The sequence below is a fragment of the Chiloscyllium plagiosum genome, chromosome 22 (assembly GCF_004010195.1).
Source record: "Chiloscyllium plagiosum isolate BGI_BamShark_2017 chromosome 22, ASM401019v2, whole genome shotgun sequence".
Classification (NCBI taxonomy): domain Eukaryota; kingdom Metazoa; phylum Chordata; class Chondrichthyes; order Orectolobiformes; family Hemiscylliidae; genus Chiloscyllium; species Chiloscyllium plagiosum.
The window spans coordinates 38,376,704-38,402,522 of record NC_057731.1 but is presented as its reverse complement, the minus strand read 5'-3'; the positions used below and the strand labels follow the sequence as shown (position 1 = coordinate 38,402,522).

Below are 25,819 nucleotides of genomic sequence, written 5' to 3'. Positions count from 1 at the left end.
TAGGAAAGATGTGGGAGCTTTGGAGAGGTTGCAGAGAAGATTTACCAGGATGTTGCCTGGAATGGAGAATAGGTCGTACGAGGATAGGTTGAGAGTTCTCGGCCTTTTCTTGTTGGAACGGCGAAGGATGAGGGGTGACTTGATAGAGGTTTATGAGATGATCAGAGGAATAGATTGAGTCGACAGTCAGAAACTTTTTCTTCGGGTGCAACAGAGTGTTACAATTGGACATAAATTTAAGGTGAAGGGTGGAAGGTATAGGGGAGATGTCAGGAGTAGGTTCTTTACCCAGAGAGTTGTGGGGGCATGGAATGCGCTGCCTGTGGGAGTGGTAGAGTCAGAATCTTTGGTGACCTTTAAGTGGCAATTGGATAGGTACATGGATGGGTGCTTAAGCTAGGACAAATGTTCGGCACAACATCGTGGGCCGAAGGGCCTGTTCTGTGCTGTCTGTTCTATGTTCTATGCTCTCTGAGGATCTTTGGTGAATTTCTGCAGTGCGCATGGCTGCTATGGAGAATCAGTGGTGAAGAGCGTAGATGATTATGCCAATCAAGTGGGCTGCTTTGTCTTGGATAGTATCAAGCTTCTTGAGTATTGTTGTGGCTGCACTCACCCAGGAAAGCCTTTAACCTGCTCTTGTATCCACTGTGTTTATGTGGTGAGTTAAGTTGAGTTTCTGGTCAATGATAACACCCAGTATGTTGACAATGGGGGATTCAGTGATGGTAACACCATTGAATGCCAACGGGCGATGGTTAGATTGTCTTGTATTGGTGATGGTGATAGCCTGACTTGGTATGGTGCAAATGTTACTCGTCACTTGTCAGCCTAAGCCTGAATATTGTCCAAGTCTTATTGCATTTGGACATGGACTGCTTTAGTATCTGAGGAGTCGTGAATGGTGCTGAACATTGTGCAATAATTGGCAAACATCCCCCTTCTGACCCTATGATGGAGGGAAAGTCATTGATGAAGCAGCTGAAGATGTTTGTGCTAGGACACTATCATGAGGAACTTCTGCAGAAATGTCCTGGAGCTGAGACTCCAACTACTGGAGAGTTTGCCCCCGGATTCCCATTGATTCCAGTTTTGCCAGGGCTCCTTGATGTCATACATGGTTGAATGCAGCCTTGATATCAAGGGCTGTCATTCTCACTTCACCTCTTTTGTCCATGTTTGAACCAAGGCTGTATGAGGTGAAGAGCTGAGTGGTCCTGGTGGAACCCAAACTGGGCACCCATGAGCAGGTGATACCTGCCTGTTGCTTTGCCTGTTGACTTCCAGCACAGCAAGAATGAATCTGGCATTGCATCTGTGAGAAACTTCTTTTATACAGTTTCTCTGTATACAAAGCAGCACAGTTTGTGAAGCAGGCATGAACATAGGTATTTAAAAAGATTGTGAAATGCTTTAAATTGTTGTCAGCTGCAAATGTCATGTGGACAACACCTCACAAAGCCGACCTTGCAAGTAGGAACTCTGAAGGAATGGTTGCAAGAATATCAAGTTCATATACAAAAGCATTCTTATACTTTTTATCTCCTAATCTGCACATGATCAGACTGTATTTATGAACTGTGTCAGCTTCATATATAATGAAACTACTTATGCAACCTCATTTGCTTGACTTTACATCCCATTCTTGTTTCTGGCGCTTTGGCCTTGGACGTCCAGTAGATTGGTCATGCTATGGGCAAAGTACTTGAATAGTTTATTTTTGCCTTTTGCAGACTTCTGATTAGGAAATTCTCATGTTGCCATCATACTGGCAAAATTTACAAGCTGATAATCAACTTGTCTGGCCAGGAATCTACCTTCTATGGTCAACAGTTTCCGGTGTGTGCTGAAATTCTGAGCTTCTGGCTTAAATAATCTAATACTGTGCCACAAGTTCTCCCTTACAACCAAATAACAGGCTCAAAATATTAACTGAAAAATGTGTTGCTGGAAAAGCGCAGCAGGTCAGGCAGCATCCAAGGAGCAGAAGAATCGACGTTTCGGGCGTAAGCCCTTCTTCAGGAATGAGGAGGGTGTGCCAAGCAGACTAAGATAAAAGGTAGGGAGGAGGGACTTGGGGGAGGGGCATTGGAAATGCGATAAGTGGAAGGAGGTTAAGGTGAGGGTGATAGGCCGGAGAGGGGGTGGGGGCAAAGAGGTCGGGTCGAAGATTGCAGGTCAAGAAGGCGGTGCTGAGTCCAAGAGTTGGGACTGAGATAAGGTGGGGGGAGAGGAAATGAGGAATCTGGAGAAATCTGCATTCATCCCTTGTGGTTGAAGGGTTCCTAGGCGGAAGATGAGGCGCTCTTCCTCCAGGCATCCTGTTGCCATGGTCTGGCAATGGAGGGGGCCAAGGACCTGCATGTCCTTGGTGAAGTGGGAGGGGGAGTTAAAGTGTTCAGCCACAGGGCGGTTGGGTTGGTTGGTGCAGGTGTCCCAGAGGTGTTCTCTGAAACGTTCCACAAGTCGGCGCCTGTCTCCCCAATGTAGAGGAGGCCACATCGGGTGCAGCGGATGCAGTAAATGATGTGTGTGGAGGTGCAAGTGATTTTGTGACGGATATGGAAGGATCCCTTGGGGCCTTGGAGGGAAGTGAGGGGGGAGGTGTAGGCGCAAGTTTTGCATTTCTTGCGGTTGCAGGGGAAGATGCCGGGAGTGGAGGTTGGGTTGGTGGGGGGTGTGGACCTGACGAGGGAGTCGCGGAGGGAGTGGTCTTTCCAGAACGCTGATAGAGAAGGGGAGGGAAATATATCCTTGGTAGTGGGGTCTGTTTGGAGGTGGCCTCCTCTACATTGGGGAGACATGGCGCCTACTTGTGGAACATTTCAGAGAACATCTCTGGGACACCCGCACCAACCAACCCAACCGCCCTGTGGCTGAACACTTTAGCTCCCCCTCACACTCTGCCAAGGACATGCAGGTCCTTGGCCTCCTCCATCACCAGACCATGGCAACACGACGCCTGGATAAAGAGCGCCTCATCTTCCGTCTAGGAACCGTCCAACCACAAGGGATGAATGCAGATTTCTCCAGCTTCCTCATTTCCTCTCCCCCCACCTTATCTCAGTCCCAACCCTTGGACTCAGCACCGCCTTCTTGACCTGCAATCTTCTTCCCGACCTCTCTTCCCCCACCCCTCTCCAGCCTATCACCCTCACCTTAACCTCCTTTCACCTATTGCATTCCCAACGCCCCTCCCCCAAGTCCCTCCTCCCTACCTTTTATCTTAGCCTGCTTGGCACACTCTCCTCATTCCTGAAGAAGGACTTATGCCCGAAACGTCGATTCTCCTGCTTCTTGGATGCTGCCTGACCTACTGCGCTTTTCCAGCAACACATTTTTCAGCTCTGATCTCCAGTATCTGCAGTCCTCACTTTCTCAAAATATTAACTACCTTTTAAGCACCAACACATCAATAATTCAGCTTTTACTTTGCTTGCTGAATCAAGTGTTTGAAGTGTTCTAAGTAGTGCTGCATAGGAACTGGGTGGTATAATGGATTAGAACACTGACCTTTCACCTCCAGAATGTGAATTTGAAACCTTTCCAGACAGATGTATTGACAGCCTCATTTTCCTGATGACTGTAATGGGCCCCAGGTGGAATTAGCCAGTTTCAATACAGTTCCCAATCATTCATCAACATTAATTGAAAGAGGATGTAGGAATAAATTTGGGGAATTAGGAAACCAACAGCTATAACCCAATCATGAGATGGGGCTAGAGTGCTTTGGACTAGTTTTTTTTCATAATTATGGTAGCTGAGGATTATTCTTAGTAGTAGCTTTAGAATTTCTGTGGAATGGCTGCAAATCAGCCTTTGTTTGGTTACTGCTTTCCCCACTGTCCATTGCTCACATTCCATCATTTTTAACTTAAGCTATTTGTTGAAGAGGACAAATAAATTTGGAGTTGTCATTTATTCTGCCACAGTCATCAAATTCTCAACATCCACATAAAATACTTGGGCAGAATTAGGTTAGATGCCAGAAAATACTTCATTTCATAGTAATTTATTACCATACAAATTGTAGGAACAGACGATAAACATAAATTCCTACAGACGTCGAAAAATACTATCCTCAAATTCCTTATGGGGAGGACCTTTTCGATTATAGAGTGTAAATTGTTGGTTAGCTGGAATTAGAATCATTTCTGGGTTACCTCAGTCACTCAGAGCTTTGAATAATTTTCTTTGAGAGTTGAAGGAAATATTCTTTGAGGTTTTCCTAGATTGGCCCCATTCTTTGCCTTGAGGATGTTACCCTTCCTAGACAATTGTATACCAGATAAGTCTAGTCATTGCACTATGACTACAGTCAAGAGCAACTTGATAGACCAGATTACATCACTGCTTTGCATTCCATAATATTCATATGTCATCAAATACCTTTTGTAACTAAAAAGATTGGAGACTTATTATTGCAAATTCAGTTCATTACTTTGTTTTTGATTTGAACATTAGTATTTGGAGTCCAAACTGAATCAAGGGCAATTGATTCCTTGGGCATATAACCTGCTTGGGACTGAGGTATGGCTTCACCAATGTGCTATTTAATTGTGGCGAGACAACCATTATACGACAATGTCTTTGCAATACAAGATAACAAATCATTTCTCGTCTTAACTCCTCACTGTATCTGTAACTTTCTGTGAATTATTTTTAATGTAAACATATCCCAATTTGTCACCATTCAAAAAATAGTTTGTATTACTTTACCTGCCAAAGTGGGCATCTTCACATTTTGATACTTTGGATTATATCTGATAACTCACCTAACCTGTCAAAATCCCTCGAGAGTCACTATGTATTGTTTCATTATATATCTTCCCACCTAATATCATGTTGTCAGCAAAAATGCATCTACAAACAGTTTTACCTCATCTAAGTAATTAATATAGATGTGGCCCAAGTACTAATCTTTGCTGCATCAAGCTAGTTATAGCCTACCAATCCACACATCTCTTGTTCATCCTATTTGTTTTCTTTTCATTATCCAATCCTGAATCCATGCTAATCTATTACCCAATTCCAGGTGGAGTTCTAATATTTTACAATAAATCTTATACACCATCTTATTGAACACGTTTTGAGAACTAAATATACTACTTTCACTGGTTTTCATCCTAGTTAACCTTACTAGTCAGATACTCAGAGAACTCTAATTGGCTTATCATTTTCTCTTCCATAAATCTGTGGTGATGCTGCTTGATAATATCATGTTTTCCTAAATGCTCTGTTACATATCCCGATAGGTTCCTGGATTTTTGCCAATAACTGGTGTTAGGCTACATGGTCCATAGTTCTCTGTTTGCTGTCATCCCCCTTTGCTAAGAAGCAGTGTTATATTTGCTATCTGATATCTATGTGAAAAAAAAACTTTGTTGGTTGGTATTTTTCAGCCTAGTGAGTATTAAAGTGTGCTGTATCCAATTTTGGTGAATGAAGTAGTGTAAATGATGCATGCTTCATTATACTCAGTATCATTCACCTTTCAAGTAGTTATGGAAAATCAAGCATACAAGCATTGAAATGATGGAAGCTAATTTCACTGATTTGAAGCAGATTCGGAACCAGGTGCATTGCAACCAATGTTAAACAAAAGTATAGTAAGTGACCAACTGGAGAACTTTAGGAAGGAAATAGTTTGGGTGCAAACTAGATGCATTCCTAGATGGTAATAAGTAAGGGCATCCAAAGCTATAGCTGTCTGGGCGATTAAAGGTATAGAACTGAACCTTAATTTTTTTCAAAAGTGTGAGTTGCTTCAAGAATTTTGGAAGGATTCTTACCACAAATCCTAATAAGAATTCTCACCATATCTAATCAAATAGACCTCATTAATTAGCTACCTGCCCCAGTGGCATCTTTGAATGAGCTACCAGAATAGGAATGGTTTCGAGGGATATGGGTAAAATGCTCGCAAATGGGTCTAGGTTAATTTAGGATGCCTGGTTGGCATGAATGAGTTAAACTGAAGGGTCTGTTTCTGTGCTTTACATCTCTATGACTCTATAAGTCATTCTATCCCTTTCTTACCATGTGCTGTTCCCATTACAACTTGCAGCCAATTGAATGTCCGTCTCTTTGGCCTGTGCCATCTTTAAAAGGCCACTGAATGCCAGATATGGCTATACTTTCTGCCATTGTCTCTGATTGGCAATGTTATGGCATGGCAGCCACAAAGCTAAATTGCTCTCGGCACATAGCTGGCATGGCTGATACTCCATCACATATACAAGTCCATTCTAATCACTGTTTAACCAACTTGTCACACAGTTTACCTGACCTTAGTTATTGTATTTCATCTGAACACACTTTCTCGGTCACTGCTACTCTGTCCCCAGTGTTCACTGGAGAACTGCATTTTGTCATTGTCGATATGGGAACATCATACTCAGGCAAGCAACTGGACAATTCAAACATGAACTTTTATTACAGCCAGAAAAAGTAAATACAAACTAAACCAGTTGAGGCTGCAGTTCACTTCATGATGCAAAGCAAATTCTGGCACCATGACCAATGACTGTTTTGCATTCCATGTACTCAGCTGACATCTGTTGGAAGCAGATGTCACTGACATACTGGCTGTTTTGAGGCGCGGAGTGCAGCTGGCTCTGACATGCTTAAAGAGAGATTCCTCCTTCCCGCTGTCCTCCTCTTCCTCCTCAGAAGACTGTTCCCATTCCCCAGTTCCTCAGAATTTATCACGTCACCACATCACCTACTCCAAGTCTGCAGAGCACAGCACATCAGGCTGATGTAGCACCTTTTGTTCGGACTATTTGGCAAGTGAAGGGGAGCCCTCAGATTGGTCCATGCAGTGAAAGCAGCCCCATCATCTGTTCCACCGTGGCCTTGTTCAAAACATGGACAGTATTAAGCTTGCACTCTCCATCAGCCAGGGAGTTGCATAATGGTGCCATGAGCATGGTCTCAGTGGTTATACTTTGTCCCTCAGTAACCAGCTTTTTAAATTCCCTGGACCCTCAAATACAGTAGGTACATGAGAGTGCTTCAAGATGAAGGAGCCATGACAGCTGTGGGCACACACCTCCAGGAAGTGGAAAAGGTGGATACAGACCACCTGAATGCTTTGCAGCATTGTGGTACATCCTTCTCAGTCTCACATGTGTACAGTCAATGGCACCTGCACTTGGGGGAGCCCAGCTATGTCCCTGAATATTAGCTTGTTTGGGGTATTTGTTAAGATAGAATGCAGAATATTAATGATGGGAGTTGCAGTGTTATAAAGTTGTTTAACAATCTAAAATCCTCCTTAATTGGCAACCCACCGCTGTCTAATGAAAATTTGCCTCACTTCTTGGTGAATGCATAAAAGATGCAACGAGATGCTCTTGACATCGAGGTAGGCTTCGTCAGTCTCCTTTCCCAATTCTTCCATAAATTCCACATTGTCCACATCACTCAAACCCTGTAAGATTTTACCCATAGAGATTAAAAGGGCAATGGAGGCTTATGCTAAAAAATATCAGTTTGTCATTCAGTAAACAACCAAGCTGAATTAGAACATTGCATAAGACCTGTTCCATCTTTCAATATGATCATGATTCTATACCACTCCACTTTCCAGGCATATCCCCATACTCTTTGATTCATTTAATGCCTAAAAATCCATAAATTTCAGTCTTGAACATCAAGATGGTGAACTTCAAAGGTTCACAACTCTTTAATTGAAAAGGTTTTTCCTTAACTCAATCCTAAATTGCTGACCCTGAGGCTATCACTTTTAATTTTAGTCTCTCCAACAGAGGCAGTACAAGATGGAATCTTCTCAATCAAATATTTGGAGATGGATCTGGAAGAATATTTATAAAGTTACACATTAGCTCAGCACCTTAATGTATTCCTGCTTCCAAGTGATTTCCACATATGGAGTCAAACTAACAATGCCAACAATTCAAACAGAAGCAGGAAGGAAGTTGAGGTATTAATTGAATTAATCAAAGACCCTTTATTGAAGAATCTGAGATGTTGCTGAAGCTGAACAGGATCCTTACTTTGTCTACTTTGCATACTTACAAGAAACAAGTGTAAATTGGGAGATCAAGGAGCCTTTAGATCAGCATGAAATTTTAATTTTTAGGGTATAAACTAGAAATCTTCAGGCTTTCCATCAGCAAAGGCTTGTAAGTAGATTCAGCTCACAGCAAAGTGTGCTGGACAAAGGAATAAGCTGCCTGTCACACAATGAATACCAAACTTCAAACTTGAGCTGCCTTCAGCTCCATTCACATCAGCAATACAACAGCCTTCACTATGGAGCTAGAACATGACTTTTGTTTCAAGTGACGTGACAGGTCCTTCTGCTGCACTGTCTGGGATTGGATAGCAAATGCAGACATGCCTGTTAATTGGATGTCTGCTGTACAATCATGCAGGATGGTGGACTGGGGATATCAGCAAGATTGGGATCCAGAAATGGTTTCAATGTCTAAAATTTTTCCGCAGAAATTTCCACTCACTGTATCTCATTATATCACGAGTGAGTCACTCACTAAAGACATTTTTTGTTTTGGTGAAATCCACCTCCCATTCTGTCAAACTCCAAATGATACCAATCTGTTCTACTCAATTTTTCGACATAGGGCAGTTGGTTTCATCCTGGAATCAACTTAGTGATGTTGTTGGCTCTGTATCTGTGGCAAGTATACATATCCTCAGGCAAGGAGACCAAATCTATACACAAAATTTAGGTATGGTCTCATCGAGGCTCTAATGTATTGTATCAAGATGTCCTTCTTATGCTCTTATCCTTGTAACTTCCTGTACTGCATGTTAACTTAAGGTAATTGACAAATGAAGAAGTTGTGACATGATTATTAAAATGTTTATGCAGTTTTTGACTAGATGGAATTGCTTGAAAGAATGATAGAGGCAGATTCATGAATCATGTTCAAAATGAAAAAAATATTAGATTGAATTCTAGAAGTTGAAAAATAATTGTAGGGCTATGTCAGGGGATAAAACAGAATTAGGATTGATGGAATAACCCAATGGAAGAGCCAGTAAAAGCATAAAGGGCAGAAAGATTTTTTTTGTGCTTAACATTTTCTGATTCTATGCTGCCCTCTGAGGGCACCAGAGGCATGGCCTGCAAGATTTAGGTGGCCAGTCTACTGCCAGCTCTTTTGCACCCTTGCCAATATTAAATTTCATTCCCAATGAGTGAAATAATAAGTTAGTGAATGTGAGATCACATCCCACTTTAGAAATTTGTATTATATTTTTGAAAAATATGGGCTTAAAATGTTTGACTCATGAAAATACATAAACTGAATACAGTTAAAAATCACACGACACCAGGTTATAGTCCAACAGGTTTAATTGGAAGCACTAGCTTTCGGAGCGATGCTCCTTCATCAGGTGATTGTGGAGGGCTCGATCGTAACACAGAATTTATAGCTAAAATTTGCAGTGTGATGTAACTGAAATTATACATTGAAAAATTGATTGTCTGTTAAGCCTTTCATCCATTAAAATACAGTGATAGTTTCACTTCTTTCATGTGTAAATCACAAAACCCTTTCTTTTAAAGTTGCATTCTCGGGTTAGCTGTAAACTGAATACTGCAGTCTCACCTCTGAGCTCACCAATTGTCAATATTCAGTGGTCAACTTTAACCACAACTTGAGATGGACAACCTTTACAAATATCGTGCTTACTACAACAGGTCAGAGGCTCAGTATTCAGCAACAGGTAGTTCATCTCCTAACTTCACACACCACTTTACAAAGCATAATTCAAAAGTGTGATGAAGTAATCTCCACTTGCCTAGATGGTGCTAGTTTAATAAGAGTCAATAAATTTTACACTATCCAAGGCAAAGCAATATCTTTCAATCAGCAGCCCATTCACTGCCTTAGATATCCAATCCCTGTACCACAAATGTACCGTGGCTGCAATGTGTGCAGAATGCACTGCAGAAAATCAATAAATCTTCTTTGGCAGCATATTCCTCAATCACCTAGAAAGCAAGTGCAGCAGGTGTGAGTGAATACTATAATTCCCAGGTTTCTCTTCAATTCCTACATAATCCTGAGTTGGATCTAATGAAGTGTTCTTTCATCATCACTGTATCAAAATCCTCGAACTTTCTACCTAATAACAACACTGACACAACCTTCATCACATGGAATCCAGTAGTTCAAGAAAATTGCCCAGACCCATAACCATGGGTGGCACAGTGGTTGATACTGCTACATCTCAGTGCCAGGGATCCAAGTTTGATTCCACCCTTGGGCAACTGTGTAGAGTTTGCGCTTTCTTCCTATGTCTGTATGGGTTTCCTCCCACAGTCCAAAGACATGCATTTAGGTGAATTCACCTTGGGAAATGCAGGTTTATGGGGATAGGGTGGGGGTGGACCTGGTTGGGAGGTTCTTTGGAGGATTAGTATGGACTTGATGGATTGAATGGCCTGCTTCTGCAATCTTGGGGTTCTATGATTCTATATCAATTAAAACCAGAGATGAGTAATAAAATGTTAGCTTTTCCTTTTCTCTCCACATTCTGAGAATGACTAGGTTTTTAAGAATACATTTCATAACTACAGTATGCCGGTCATAATATTCTTAATGATAGAGATGCAGGTGATTCAATCTTGACAACCACTTTGTTATAAACTCACCAACTTGCTAGAGTAAGCAAGTTCCTTTATCTTCCCTTCCCGAGGTCTCCAGACCATTCTCTAATTAAGTTTTAATGAGGTTAATAACAGACAGTAGTGCATGTGGGTTTTTGAATGTTCGGAGAATGTGGTTAGATCATACCTTTCCAGAATGATGATGCGGACAGAGAATTAAATCTTCTGCCTACGCTCTTTGCTGCTTCTTCATTTTACTAGAGTCAGCATTCTATTTTTTAGCCTTTTTTGCTGATGTCCTTTAATAATACTACACTGGGTATCGATTAAGAGGGTTTTGAAAGAGCAGGCCTAAAAAATAGGAACACTGCTACCATTGCATCATTGTCAACCTCCTGAAACTGGGACAATCACTTTCACTGATTAAATGGAGAACTGAGTAAATCTGTGAAAGCCCCTAATCTATTTGGTCCACCAGCTGAGGGACCCACATTAAAAAAGTGGAGGGGGAGAGGCCCAGTAAGAGTTACTCTCTCACCCTTGCTATTTTGGAACACTCGGGAAAGTGCCTTTTTCGAGTCTTTACATCACTCGTTGATTTTTGTGTACTCTCTAGCATCACCACGACCAAGGACCAAGTGATACTGATGTTATATGAGGCTGGTTGTTATTGTCATTATTAACGGGGACCTACTGATGTTGTTGATGTTGTAGGATTTTGTGGACCGGCTTCCCCCCGTTTTTTATTTTTATTTTTATATTTTTTTGGTGGGGTTCGTCCGGTCCTTGTCTTGGTGGAGGATTTTACCGCACCGTTTACGGTGCTCACTTGTCACTGAAGAATTGTAAGAGTTCAAGTGTCAATGACAGAGTGAGTCTTGATGTCTTTTGGGCGAACGTATCGTAATGAATCTCTCGATGACAAGGAATTTCATGAGGTGGTTATTCATATCCAGCCACTTGCCTCATGCGCCCATCACGAAGCCAAAGTATTTGGGGGCCAAGCCTCCCGTCAATTCCATGACCTCGGCATTCAGGTGATTATATTTCTCTTGTTTTTCTCGCCATGCTGTTTCCAGTGCTTTACTATCATTTTCATACCGCACTGTGACATCTACAACCGCGATCTTCTGGTCTTTTCTAAATATGAGATCGGGCTTCCATAGGGAACTGTCTTTGGCAAATAGCCTGGGCTCCACGTACGATGTCCAGCCGTACTTAATGACTTGTTTCTGCAACTGGTCAGCGATCTTGTTATGGCGTTTTATTCGAGCATTTTTCACGAATGGGCAGCATCCTGAGATGTGTGATATGGTCTCGTTTGCCATCTCACACCCTTGGCATAGTTTGTTTCGGTTTGGCCTTCCTTTAGATAATGTGGTTCTTGTCGGGTACAGGTTACACCGCAAGAGCACGCTGTTAATGAATCTAGAGGATTTTTGTCGTACTCCGGCTTTTGCCCAAGAATTAGAGATCTTGTCATCTCTAAAGTACTGGATGCCTGCCCCTTGACATTCTGGCTTTTGCCATTTTTCGAATTCCCACTCCCTCCAGCCAGCATACCTTTGGGTGGTTTTGGTCGCCCTGCGTTTGCCTCCTAGAGTGCAGGCATGATGTTTTGGATGGCGGTCATTGGGTCAATTTCCTCTTCACCGCTGCTGCGGTTACTGGGTTGGAAATTTTCAATTTCCTTGAGGACGTTGAGCTCGTGCAGTCCCGCAACGGTCTTTGTGTTGCTCTCTCCTTTATATTGAAAGGAGGCCCGAATGACCACATCACTGGACATGTCTAGTGCCTCGCATTTGTGAACAATCGCGGATGGGATTTGCACCTCCAGTTTTGGGACGCCTAGACCGCCGTTCCTGTTGCTAGCGTATAGCACTCCGTCTGCGATATGAGGTGGTAGGTGTAGGAATTCTTTGGTGGCATTGCGGATTATTTGGTCCGGCTTTATGAGAGTAGCCTGTGATGCTTCTGTCAGGATCAGATGGAAGTACAATCAGGGGATAACATGTATCTTTAGGATCTCCAGCCGTTGTCGTGGTTGGAGAGGAGCTGCCTGTATTCATTTAACCCCGGACTTAAGCTTCTCCTCCAACTCCCCTTCTGCCACACCTGCCCATGATCGATATGGGCACCCAGGTATTTCTCTGTGTCGCCTGGGGGTATGTAGGCTATGGATTCATCCCGCAGCTTCCAGTTTGTGAAGTGATTGTACAAGAAGGTTTTCCTTTTAAAAGTGAAGTGGAATCCCTTAGTCTTCGCTGTGTTAATACTGAGGCCTGTATGGACGCAGTATACCCGGAGCAGCTTTAGATTCCTAGCCATACCAGTGTGTGAGTCGCTTAGAAGGGCAGTGTATTCCGTGAAGGCCAAAGTCGAGCAGTTGACTCTTCTGCCGCCCAGGGGCATGGAGTTGGCCCTCTCCAGAGAGCACATCAATGGATCCAAAGCGATGTTAAATAATATTGGTGAGAGTGGGTTGCCCTGTTTTATGCCCCTCTCGATAGTTATTGGGGGTTAAGTTTCCGTTCCCTTCCACCACTGTTGTGTTTCTTTGATGAGACTTACAAAGGCTTTGGGTAGTTTCACTCTTTGCAGAGATTTGATCAGTAGCTTGTGCCCAACCGAATTGAACGCTTTCGCTAGATCGACAAAGACAACTGCGAGGTCCTTACGATTGTATTTTGCTCCCTTGATGATGTTTTCGAGGACCACAATGTTTTCATTGTATCCGGGAGTGGCTGCTAGGAACCCTTTTTGCCTGGGGTTTATCTCGACTGTTTCACTCAGGCGTTTAGCCATTATTTTCGTGAACAGCGGAGCAGCGTTGGACCGATGGTTATTGGTCGCCAGTTATCAATGCTTTTCAAGCGTTCCTTGTCCTCGCACTTAGGAATCAGGACCGTTCGACTCTTTTTTAGTGAATCAGGGATTGTGCTTGACTTTAGCCATAAGGAGAAGAGGCAGGGTAGACAAGTTTCCTCCTGCTCATGGAGTGTTTTTATGTCCTGCAGTTTCAGGCCGTCTGGTCCGGCGGCACTGTTCTCGTCTATCCCCTTGATGGCCGCTTCAACCTCCTCTACCTCTATGGGTTTCATCAAGGACCCGTCATTGACTTTGCCAGTGTATGGGGCATACTTATTTATGTTTGATTTCTTATTTGGTGCTGACAGTTTCTCACGGAAACATGTCTCCAGTTCCTCTTTTGATAGAGGACAAGCGGATGAGGTCGGCGCCCCCATGATCTCGCGAGCTAGTTGACGCTGGTTGGATTTGTAAAGCTGCTGTGTTACTCTAAACAGCGCCTTACGTGCTGCCCACCGTTTTTTGGCTCCAGTATTGCTGCCGGGCCTTTTGTCTTTCTTGGCCTGATCTTTCTGGGGCCTCTTGTGTTTGCCCTTCTTTTCCTACTATTCATTAGTAGGTCAGTAATATGTCCACTAGTCCGATTCCGAGGGCAAGCGTGTCTGGGTCATTCCTCGTGCTCAAGAGCTCCTCAGCTTGTGTTAGCTGGTCATCTACGTCCCGATGTTTAGGGATCGAAGCCGGTGTTTTATGGCTGGCTCTTTGGCGCTGGGCTTGGTCGTCGGAATTTTCCTGGACACTCTCTGCTTCAGAATCGTGCGAGTCTATACCTGTCATTGGCTCGCTGATGTTCTTGACCGCTGTCGGGGTGTTTGCCAGGAGTCTGCGCTTGTCTGAGATTTGCTTTGGTGTATGGTTTACAGGATGCTACCGATGGATTTGTTTATAAATTTGCATCCTGCAAATCTCACCTCTAATTCCCTCAGGAGTGCGACCTCCTCCTGTGACCATACGCGGTCGCTTCTCCCAGGTTTGCTCTGGACTTTGGGTGCCGGTTTGAGGCGTTTCTCATTTCAAAGAAGCGGATGCCTGTGCCTCTCGTGTTGACCAAGGCCTGATTGTGTTGAAAATCATTGGTCACATGCCCTGCATGCAAAGTCCCCAGTTGGGGGTTGTTTCATTCCTTTGCATTTTGGATAATGGCAGGCTATTGAGTGAAATTCTCCTGCCTTATCGCAGCGTGAACATCTTGTACGGATGTTCTTTATTCCGTGCACTTTTGTTACATGGGTCTTAAACAGGCTCACCGTGGGGAAGAGGGTGTCGCAGTCCTTGCAGAACAGCCCATCGACAGGATAGTGGATGATTACCTCCGAGACAGGTGTTCTGTTGCATACTGGCTCAATAACAACTCCTTCCATGAAGGCAGTTGCATCAGCTGTTTCTTTGCCAGTCTCATTCATAGTCTTTTTCATGTCTGTGCCCTGCTTTATATCTCGATAACTTTTGTTGTAGAAGGTTTGGGTGGTTATGCTTATCTCAACTGCAGGGTTGGCTGCCCTTATGGTGCCTTCTTCAACATTATCTATGTCATCCGTTACAGGGTGAGCCAGCTCCCTGAGAGGGATGACCGGTCTCAGCTCCATGTAAGGTAGGAGGTAACGTCGCAAGGTCGCTGTCTCGGTCTGGACCGAGATGGACCTTGTTACATGTACAACCTAATGACTTATCACAGCTCACAGTTATGGACGAGGCTGCAGGGAGGTTGTTTTTCCGGGATGCTTCTCAGCCGGACTGCTCCATTGAAAATGGAAGACTCATACTGGTTTTTTGAGAGCTGGTCACTCTAGACCACAGCCGTCTCGTACATTTTCTGGTCGTTTGGTCACCCAACATTCAGGATTGTTGGGTTTACCGGCGAGGCCAGCGGGGAGGCACGACATACACTATGCGCCAAATATACGTGAAAACGTCGTAGTCGGCAACTATGCTTCCTTGACCAAGTCAAGAAAGAGAGTCATAGTTACTAACGTGCCTACAACCTTCTATCCCTGACCCCCCTCACCCTCCAGTGGGTGTCTTTCTGCAGCAGCCACAGCCTCCCCTCTGGTGCTGTCAAGTAAATGACCTGCTGGCCTCTGGTAGGGCATCAGCTCTCTGCAGCAATGCCCACAGCTAGCCTCTCTACTGCCTCATTGGTTTGTGATACAATGGGCCTTTGCCAAAGCTTCTCTCCAACTCTGCAGTTGGTAGATGGGACCCTTGATGGTTCTGCAAGATTCTACACAATAGTTGCAAATCTTCCCTTTTGTCTAAAAGGTGCAGTAGTTCCAGAAACTGCATGGAATACAAAACGCAACAGCAATAATAATTTAAAAACTTAAAAGCGAAATACAAACTGCAGAAGTATAATGAGTAAATGTTTTTTCTATGTTTTTCCACATGCGAATTTTCCACGGAGTGGCAAAAAGATATCTGAAAACAACTCCCAATGTTATGGTAATATATGACATGGATTATAATAAGCAAACTTCTTCACATGCGTAATTTGCATTATGACCAAGAATTTTAAGTTATCCAGTAATCTAGTAGTATTAGAGTTGGTTTGCATTGCATTCCAATGTACAATCATATTCGGTGGCATATAAAACATTTATTCTGATCCAGCTAGGCAGGTTAGGTTAACTTTGAGACTTGAAAGTATTTCTGCATTTTACAATGTAACAGTACTGAAGTTGACATTCATTCTTTGATATAAAACACTCAGAGTCATTGAAATTTCCTGAACCTTTGAAAGTACCAGTTAGTTTAATGCAATGTAGCATAGTTTACAGTCAATTAACAATGTTTTCCTAAACATGTTGAAACAAAAATGTCAACTAATTAATTGGTGTGTTGAAAGGTTGCCATTGTGAAAAAGAAACCAAAAAGCTGTGATAAATTGAAATTCAACTTTGGCATTCACCAGCCAGCTAGAAGTTATTTAATCATCAAATGAAATAGAAACTTCAAAATTAGGAACAGGAGTAGGTCATTCAGTCCTTCTAGCCTCCTCTGCCACTTAGAATGATCATAGCTGATCCTCTTTCTTAAAGTCATATTCCTGTTCTCTCCCTATATCCATTGATGCCTGTAAAATCTGAAAATGTGTCCATTTCTTTCTTGAATATATTCACAGCCCTGGTCTCCATAGCCTTCTGTGGTGCAGAATTCCATAGGTTCACTATCGTTTTAAGTAAGAAATTTTTCTTCATCTCAATCCTAAATGGCCTACCTATAGCCTGAGACTATGTCCTCTCATTCCAGACTCCGCAACCAGGAAAAGCATCTTCCCTACATCTAATCTGTCCATCTCTGTTCTTCTAATCTCATGTGAATACAGGATCAGTTGAGCCAATTTCTCCTCACAAGACAGTCCTGTAATCCCCAGCATCAGCCTAGTGATTTTCTGCTGCATTCCCTCTATGGCAAGTGTATCCTTTCTAAAGTAGGGAGGCCTAAACTGCACATGATACTCTAAGGCATGTTCTCACCAAGGCTCTGTATAACTGTAGTAATACATCCTTACTTCTGAGCTGAAACCTTCTTGCAATGAAGGCCAACATGCCATTCGCCTTCATAGCTGCACCTGCCTGTCTACTTTTATTGACTGGTGTACAAAGACACCACGATCCCTTTGAACATCCACAATTCCCAATATATCACCATATAAACAATGCAGTTTCTTTCAGTTTTTCATACCGGAGTGCATAACTTCACATTGTACTGCATCTGCCATGTGTTTGCCCATATTTCTCAATTGATATAGCTGAGCTATTTCATATTTTACAATTATTGAGCTGATTTCAATACAAGATCGGCCATGTGACTTCAAACTTCTGGTCATGGATATCATTTGATGTTTGGGAGAGGTAAGAGTGCAAAATTAGATATTGGCTTAATGTACTTGAAAGTTACATTGCAAAAGTAACATTAGAACTTAGGTTGGAGAGCAATGAATTGGTTTTAATTCTACTCAAATGTATATTTGCCTATTTGTTTTCCTCTTGTTACATTCATCTCACTTAAAAAAATGCACTCATAAAACATTTGTTTCAGAGCTTTTTCTCCAGAAAGATGAAGGAAATGAAATCAACTGTGCAATAACAACTAACCCTGTCGTCTCTTCATCATTGCTGAGTCATTTGCGTTTAATTTACTATCATGACACTATCATGGAAGCATCCAAAAACAAGAACAATTCAGCCCCTTCTCCACCATTCAATACAGGCATGGCTGATTTCATCTTGGCCTCAACTCCACTTTCTTGCCTGCTCTCCATAATCTTTCAACCATTTATTAATTAAAGATCTGTCTATCTCCTCCTTAAATTCACTCAGTATCCTGGCAATCACCTCACTCTGGTACTGAATTCCATGGATTCATGACACTTTGAGAGAAGTAATATCTCCTCAACTCTGTTTTAAATCAATTACCTCTTATTGTAAAAATATGACCTCTTTATTCGAGATTTCCCCACAAGAGAAAACATCTACTATACTCTACTTTGTCAATCCCCTTTAGCATCTCAATTAGATCTCCTCTCATTCTTCTAAGCTGTAGAGAGTATGGGCCTAAACTGCTCCATTTCTCCTCATTAATATAAGCCCCTTACCTCTGAATTAATCTGGACTACCTCCAATGCAATTACATCCCTCCTCAGTTAAGAGGACCAAAATTGTTCACTAATGCATTCTACAATTACTGCAACACTTTCCTACTTTTATATGCTATTCCTTTAATTTGCCTTCTTTCTTACCTGCTGCATATATATATACTAATTTTCTGTGATTCATGCATGAGGACACCCAGATCCCTCCGTCCTGAAGCACTCTGAAGTATCTCTCCATTTAGATAAGTTTTCTTTCCATTCCTTTTACTCTTCAAGATGATGGCAGAGTGGGATGCTTCAACTGGAGCTTGTCCGCTCTGTCCATTTCTTTTTCTTTCTTTGTGTTTCTTTTCTTCTTTCTTCTTTTGGAAGTCTTTTGATGGCCCATGGCGGTCTTTCAGTGCCTCATGATGGTGTCTCTGCCCAGCATCTAACGTGGCCAATGGTGAGAGCAGGGCCAGTGCGCACTGGCATTTGAAGACTTTGAGCGGGTACTACCTGGGCATGTTCCAGAGGCAGCAGGAGAAGACAGGAGGTGGCAGTTTCAGTGGCAGCAGTAGCGACGATGGCATTGTGGCCCAATGCGGGAAGAGTGGGTAGTGAGGGAGGTCCCCAGTATCTGCAGCAGCAGTGTAGAGAACAAGCAGCTGAGGTCTCCTGGAGAGCAAGCTAAGTGGAGGAGATTGGGCCCCACCATGGCTAAACATTCAAGAAAGACTGTTGAATCTTTACATTTATCCCTTTAATTTTCTAGTTTATATTACAAAGGCTTTTAATGTTAACTATCACCTTATTTCTTTACCTTTCTACTTATTCTATGAAGGTCTGTAATGCTTAACTTTTTAAGTTTGTTCCTGTCTTTTACTACTTTGTACCTAAGATGATGCTGTGTGGAGCTTTTCACCGTACTTCTGTACTTCAGTATATGTGACAATAAAGTTTAAATCTAAAAATCTAAATCTAAAATCTTCCCACCAAAATGCATAACAGAATCATCCATGTTAAACTTCATCTGCCAAGTTTTGGCCTGTTCACCTAACATATCCTTATCCATTGTAACTTTTTAATTTCTTCATTGCAAACTACTTTCCCATCTGTTTTAGTATAATCTGCAAATTTGACTAGTGACTTTTATCTCTACATCCAAGTTATTAATATAGATTGTATACCATTGGGAACCCGAGAACCAAACCGTGTAGTAGCCCATTGAAAAAGATGCATGTAGCCCAACTCCATGCTTTGTGCTGGATAGTCAATCACCTATCCAAGCTCATGTGATCTTTTGTGACACATGTTATCAAATGCTTTTTGGAAGTTCAGACTACAAGACCACCATTATTTTTTGCTAGTTATATCTTCAAAGAACTCCAACAAATTAGTCAAATATGACTTACGTATCATAAAACCATATGGACTCTGGTGGATTGCATTTTGATTTTCCAAATGTCCTAATATTATCTCCTTTACAATGAATTCTAACAATTTCCCAATGACAGTCACTAAACTGTAGTTTCCTACTGTCTGCCACCCTCATTTTCTGAAGAAAGATGTATATTAGCATTTTTCTAATCCATTGGAAACTTTGTAGCATCCTTGGAGTTTTGGAATATTATAATCAATGGATCCACTATCTCTGCTGCCACTTCTTTAAGACCCAAGGATGTAAGTCATCAGCCTTCAAATCCAACAGTGTGCTCAGTTGTGTTTTTCTCAAGTGAAACTACAACAATTCAAGGACAGGCCCTCCATTACTAGTCAGTGACTAACAGTGGACAATGAATGCAATCCTGCAATGGTCACCCCACCCGAGAATAAAATGAAGTGAGACAAATCAGCAAGGATCTGTTTGAAGATTATGGCCTCTGAAATATTTGAATATAAGAAGAACCAAACAGAGACTCGGGTTGACAGATCGCTGTTGTACTAAAGGACAATAGCATATTCAAAGGTGCCATTATTTTGTTGCACTATTAAACGAAGGCCCAAGTGCCTGTCCAGATAGATGTGAATAGGTTCCTAACGGGTAAATAAAGAGCCAGCATTTGTCCCTGCATCAACACCAGCAAGAATAGACCAATTATCATTTACCTCATTGATGTCTGTGACCTGGCTACTCCTTTTCTTTACAAAGCACAATTAAAAATACATAGCTAGCGAAGACTTTGTGATGCTCAGTGGACATGAAAGGCATGGACTGGTAAAATGACTAAAACTAATTTACAATTATGACCACATGGCATCCAAAATTGTTTTAAGGCCAACAAAAGTAGACAATAATACAAGTATTAAAATGTAGTGATTCATCAAATTAACAGTTAAAGCTTCATTTAATGTTCATTAAGGAAAATTACCTGCCCAGAACACTAGAAAGATCTTCTGCACATCTTCAAGTGATATCATGGATATTTTTTCCCCAATAAATAATTTAGAATAAGAGATGTGTTGTTGTTTATATCACCTGTATATGCAGAAGCTGCACTGAGAGCTGGACATATTGATTAAACATGAAGTTGATTGATGCAACTTTAATGTTTTTATACTAAAAAGAATTGCCCAAAAGCAGATTTGCGCTGCACAGTTGCAGTGCTAAGGCAGAAGTTCTAAAACATTGGCCCAGATTTTTGAAGTTGTAATGAAAGCAAAAAGATCAATCTTCTTCATAATTTCTCTATGAAACTGTCAGCAACTTCTGAAGTGTGCATGTGTCCCATTAAACTAAATTTGGAAGTTGCTCGAGGAGGTTCCCAGCTCCTGCATGGGTTGGCCTTTTGCAGTCTTTGCAGATGTAATCAACACAGAAATCTTCTGATTTGAGATGATGTCAACTTTTTAAGCACTATGCTCACTGTGAAAACCATTTCAAATGTTAAGTCTTGTTCACTCAGCTGTACATGAGTTTTCAGTGATGACTAAGTCATTATTGCTTCTGGTCAATCTTGCTGGCCTGTAAACATTAATCTTAGAGGTGACAAGCATAATTTTATCCATTTATTGATGGATTAGAATTTTTTGTCATTTTTTTAATTTCAACTCCAACATTAATCCCACAGCAATACTTTATTTGAGTTTCAATTTCAATCTGATTGTGTGCTTAATTTCATTGATGATATGATTGATCATGGATAGCAGGGATTCTAATACAATAGCTGGTCCCAGAATTATACTGGTGATTCATTAAGGGAAATCTAGCTCTTGTGTGTAGGTTTCTTTGCAATCAATGGTGAGCACTGAATATTTACCATTGGCCGTAAAATCTGGGCCATTAGTTAATTTGGAGGCCAGGATATTGGACTTTACTAAGCAGCTCTATTTCTTTTAAAGGGAAATGGAGAGAGATGACGATCGTCATGACTCACTAGCCCCGCTATTCCCAGAGTCTTCACAATAGGCAAAGATCTGACAAAGTATATAATGTTCTGCAATTTATCGGACCTTCATACCCAGATTAATAGAAAGCATGGACCAGATTTCTGTGCTGCACAAGAGTCACTATTACAGGCAGTTCAATGCTAGCTACACATAAACAGTTATAAATCATTGACATAGAATATTACTAATTAAAACTCCCCTTACAGACACAAACAGGCAGGGTAAAATATGTTATGGACAGAGGAGTAAAACTGGAGAGAACATTCAGTAGTCTTTATTCCCAGGTTCTGTTGATGAAATGATTCTTATGACCCCTCAGCTGGTGTGCTTTGCATCAATCATCTTTCTCTGGATACTTCCATTGATTGGTAAGAGACTCAAGGTGTTCACTTCTAGAATGTCTCTTAAGTCAGAGCTTACAACCAACTGTTGCAAGAAAGGTAAGCTGGTTTTCTTCAGGTTTACAGTGAATTCTGACTGCAGAAAACAGATAGACCACTCCTGAGCTGGAGAAAAACTGTGTACTTATGTTTCTTTGTAACTTGTTCTTAGTTTCAAGCTGTTCAGTTACTTGAGAATCAATCACACATTTGTCAGCAGACATAAAGGTCTTTCTCCTCCATAACTGGCCACTAGTCCAGAGATACATTAACTCTTGTTGCCAGCAAAAGTGACATCTATATACCTCCTGAACTCCAGATTTTCTGCAACTCAAACTTCAGTTATTACTTGTGCAAGTATTGTTTATGATGCTTGCTGTGGGAGTCAAGTCACCTGCTTTTCAAAACTGCAGGCCCTTTTCAAACAGTTTTAAAACAGTTCTTTCTCACTCAGCCCCTAGTTTTTAGAAGCACAAAATAAAAAGACATGGTCTTTACACTATCAAACTGATAATAGAGTGAGAAGTCAAATTTTCAAGGAATGTGGGATGTTGCTTGTGATGTGAACAGATTACAGATGCACAATACTGATTGCTGCAATCAGAGGGTCATTCCTGATGAGAAACTGAGTAAATTGCTGCTATATCCTCTGGAGTTCAGAAGAATGTGAAGTGATCATGTTCGAACACACAAGAATCAGAAGGGATTTTGCAGGATAACCACTGTTCTTTCCCTTGGCTGGGGAATCTAGAATACAGGGCAACAGCCTCATGATCACTTAGGACCCAGATGAGGAGAAACCACTCAACTCAAAGGGTTTACATCTTTGAAATTCTCTATATCACAGGAATGTGGATGCTGCATTACTGAATGTACTTAAGTCTGAGATAGACAGATTCTTGGGTTTGGGGTGTTTGAGGGTGGGGGGGTGTGAAGGGGAGTGGGAATGTTACAGCCACATTCTGGCTATTTATCAAGTGGGGTGTGAGATAAAATATGCCAAGTAGTTAGCCTACCCTGTGCCGTCTATAATAATAGAGTAAGCAGGTAAATGCATCAACCAGCCCCAATAGTTAATGGTGTGATAATATCCTAACTCTATCTATAACACCATTATCAGATGTGTACTTGAAGATGGAGGGAAATGGTATGCTGCATTTTACACCATCTGAGGTGAAAACTTTGTAAGGAAGAGGAGATACGTCCATTGGGGGGTACAATGTTGCAGCATACCTCTTCCCCATAGAGTTACTAACTGTAATTAAGTCTGTGTCTGGAGATTTCAACAGATGACTCATCAGCTCAGTTTAGCCGTTAGCAATATTCCTTCTAAATTGTATGGCTGCATGCATGTGCAACTGCTCTGATGTTCCACGAAAGACCATCATGCCATTGTTTACTAATTCCAGAAGTCACTGCCTTATATAGCCTCAGAGCCAATAAGAAAATTAGAGGAAATGCTAACCATTAGTTGGCCCACATATCCATGCTCGTGACATTCAGCCTTCCTATGCTTCTTTGCAGTCACAGCAACATCCATTATTTGCTTCTGCACTGCTGGGACAGTCAGATTAACCAGCAGCTCTCAAGGGTAGGATGTCTTGCCCTTGAGGGGTTGAAGTCTCACTCTTACCTCCTTAGAGCAATTCCCTGTGGATTAATATCATGAGGTGTCCTTTTTTTAAAGTTGAGCAGTACACTCTCCATAGATTTCATCCTGTAGTCCCTCAGGGAATCAAGGGGTTTTAAACAGAAGCTGTAAAGGGGTGTTAAGCTAATATACATCATATTAAATGACAAAGCAATTCAACAGGTTTATGCTGTTACCTATATTCTCATGTTCTTTTTTTTCTATGTTTTTAGTTCTACGTTGCATACTGTATCTAAAGAACTTCAGTGCATCATTGTCCTGTGTTAAATTGTCTCGTGTGGATTTTCAAAAAGTTGCAATATATTTGAATATTAATGTTGTATTCCATTTCTGTATTTAACATTCTGTTCCAACCAGTATGGGTTCATTGGCAGCAGATAAAAATTCTAAATACAATCACCAAACTGCACAGTTTATACATTGCATGACAATACTAGGTCCTTAAATGCAAGCCCTTGTGCAAAGCAACTAGGACATTAACATGATCTATTATATCAAAATGTTCCAATTAAAGAAGATACCATACTTGTTGCGAATTTTTAACATTGGAAATTGATAGATGATAGTAAATTGCTTTCAAATACTTCTCAGAGAAATGGGCAAACATATTTCATATATGTACAAGAAATAGAGAGAATAAAGGAAGACAAGTTTTATTATTCATTACACCAAATAGATCATTAACAATGCTCACTCCATTTTAGCTCAAGTGATTTGTTAAACATTTACCTCTCCATAGTTTTAATTAAGCATGTTGGTCGATCATATAACCTTGACAGAGGGTAACATTCTCCTGCATAGAAGATGAAGAATCAGAGAAGAAACTTATGGCAATAATAGTACATTTGAATCACTTATAGGAAGAAATATTTAACACAAATTATTTTTAAAAATGAATGATATAAACATAATTACACTTCAGACAATCATAAGATATCTCATAGAGTCATTGTGAAATTATTTGTTTTTGCTTTTGTCAGTTCTATCTAATGAAATCACAAGAAAATTTGTAGTGATCATTACCACTTTGCAAAATATAATTATGAAAAGTTGTTACGAGAGAGTTATAAAAGTAAGTGTCTCATCCTGAGGACTGGTCACTAACAGTTCCACTTTGATTGCTTTTTGAGCTGTTGTACTTTATCATCTTTATTAATGATCGAATGAAGACATCAGAATAACTTCACGGGAGAATGTCAAATGTGGAATGGTGTTAGGACATTTGCTGAAGAAAAAATAGTTGAAATTAGATTTAGGTGCAATAAGGAATGGGCCAGGATTTTTCAGTTTAGATATGCAGTGTGATGCAACAGGGCAGTGGTTAACCCGAGTGTACTTTACACCCTGTAAGATTGCTTCACTGCTCACAGCAAGCTGCCAAATGGGAGGATCTGGAAATTAAAAATACCCCTGATAATATAACATAGCAAAGATAAGTGGGAAAACGGAGGGCTGGGAAGCTTTGAAAGAACAACAGAGGATTACTAAGAAGGAAATACGCAGAGAAAAAATGAGGTACGAAGGTAAACTGGCCAAAAATATAAAGGAGGATAGTAAAAGCCTTTTTACGTATGTGAAAGGCAAAAAAATAGTTAAGACTAAAATTGGGCCCTTGAAGACAGAAACAGGGGAATATATTACAGGGAACAAAAAATGGCAGAAGAATTGAATTGGTACTTCAGATCTGTGTTCACTGGGGAAGACACAAGCAATCTCCCAGAGGTAACAGTGGCTGAAGAACCTGAACTGAGGGGAATTTGTATTTGCCAGGAATTGGTGTTGGAGAGACTGTTAGGTCTGAAGGTTGATAAGTCCCTGGGGCCTGATGGTCTACAGCCCAGGGTACTGAAGGAGGTGGCTCGAGAAATCGTGGATGCATTGGTGATATTTTCCAGAGTTCGATAGATTCGGGATCAGTTCCTGCGGATTGGAGGGTGGCTAATGTTGTACCACTTTTTAAGAAAAGTGGGAGAGAGAAAGCAGGAAATTATAGACCAGTTAGTCTGACCTCAGTAGTAGGAAAGATGCTGGAGTCTATTATAAAGGATGAAATTATGACACATCTGGATAGTAGTAACAGGGTAGGTCAGAGTCAGCATGGATTTATGAAGGGGAAATCATGCTTGACTAATCTTCTGGAATTTTTTGAGGATGTAACTCTGAAGATGGACGAGGGAGATCCAGTAGATGTAGTGTACCTGGACTTTCAGAAAGCTTTTGATAAAGTCCCACACAGGAGGTTAGTGAGTAAAATTAGGGCGCATGGTATTGGGGGCAAAGTACTAACTTGGATTGAAAGTTAGTTGGCTGACAGGAAACAAAGAGTAGTGATAAACGACTCCATTTCGGAATGG

The 25,819-nt window shown here is 41.3% G+C and overlaps 1 protein-coding gene and 1 long non-coding RNA gene across 2 annotated transcripts in view; one reads left to right on the top strand and one right to left on the bottom strand.

Annotated features, from left to right (window-relative positions):
* LOC122561217 (GDNF family receptor alpha-1-like) overlaps positions 1-25,819 on the top strand; it is a 203,574-nt gene that overhangs the window by 36,158 nt on the left and 141,597 nt on the right. The gene's annotated exons all lie outside the window — the stretch shown is intronic.
* LOC122561218 overlaps positions 24,133-25,819 on the bottom strand; it is a 41,145-nt gene continuing 39,458 nt past the window's right edge. The window contains exon 3 of the long non-coding RNA XR_006314947.1: positions 24,133-24,258. This is a non-coding gene — a long non-coding RNA (uncharacterized LOC122561218). The remainder of the gene's footprint in view (positions 24,259-25,819) is intronic.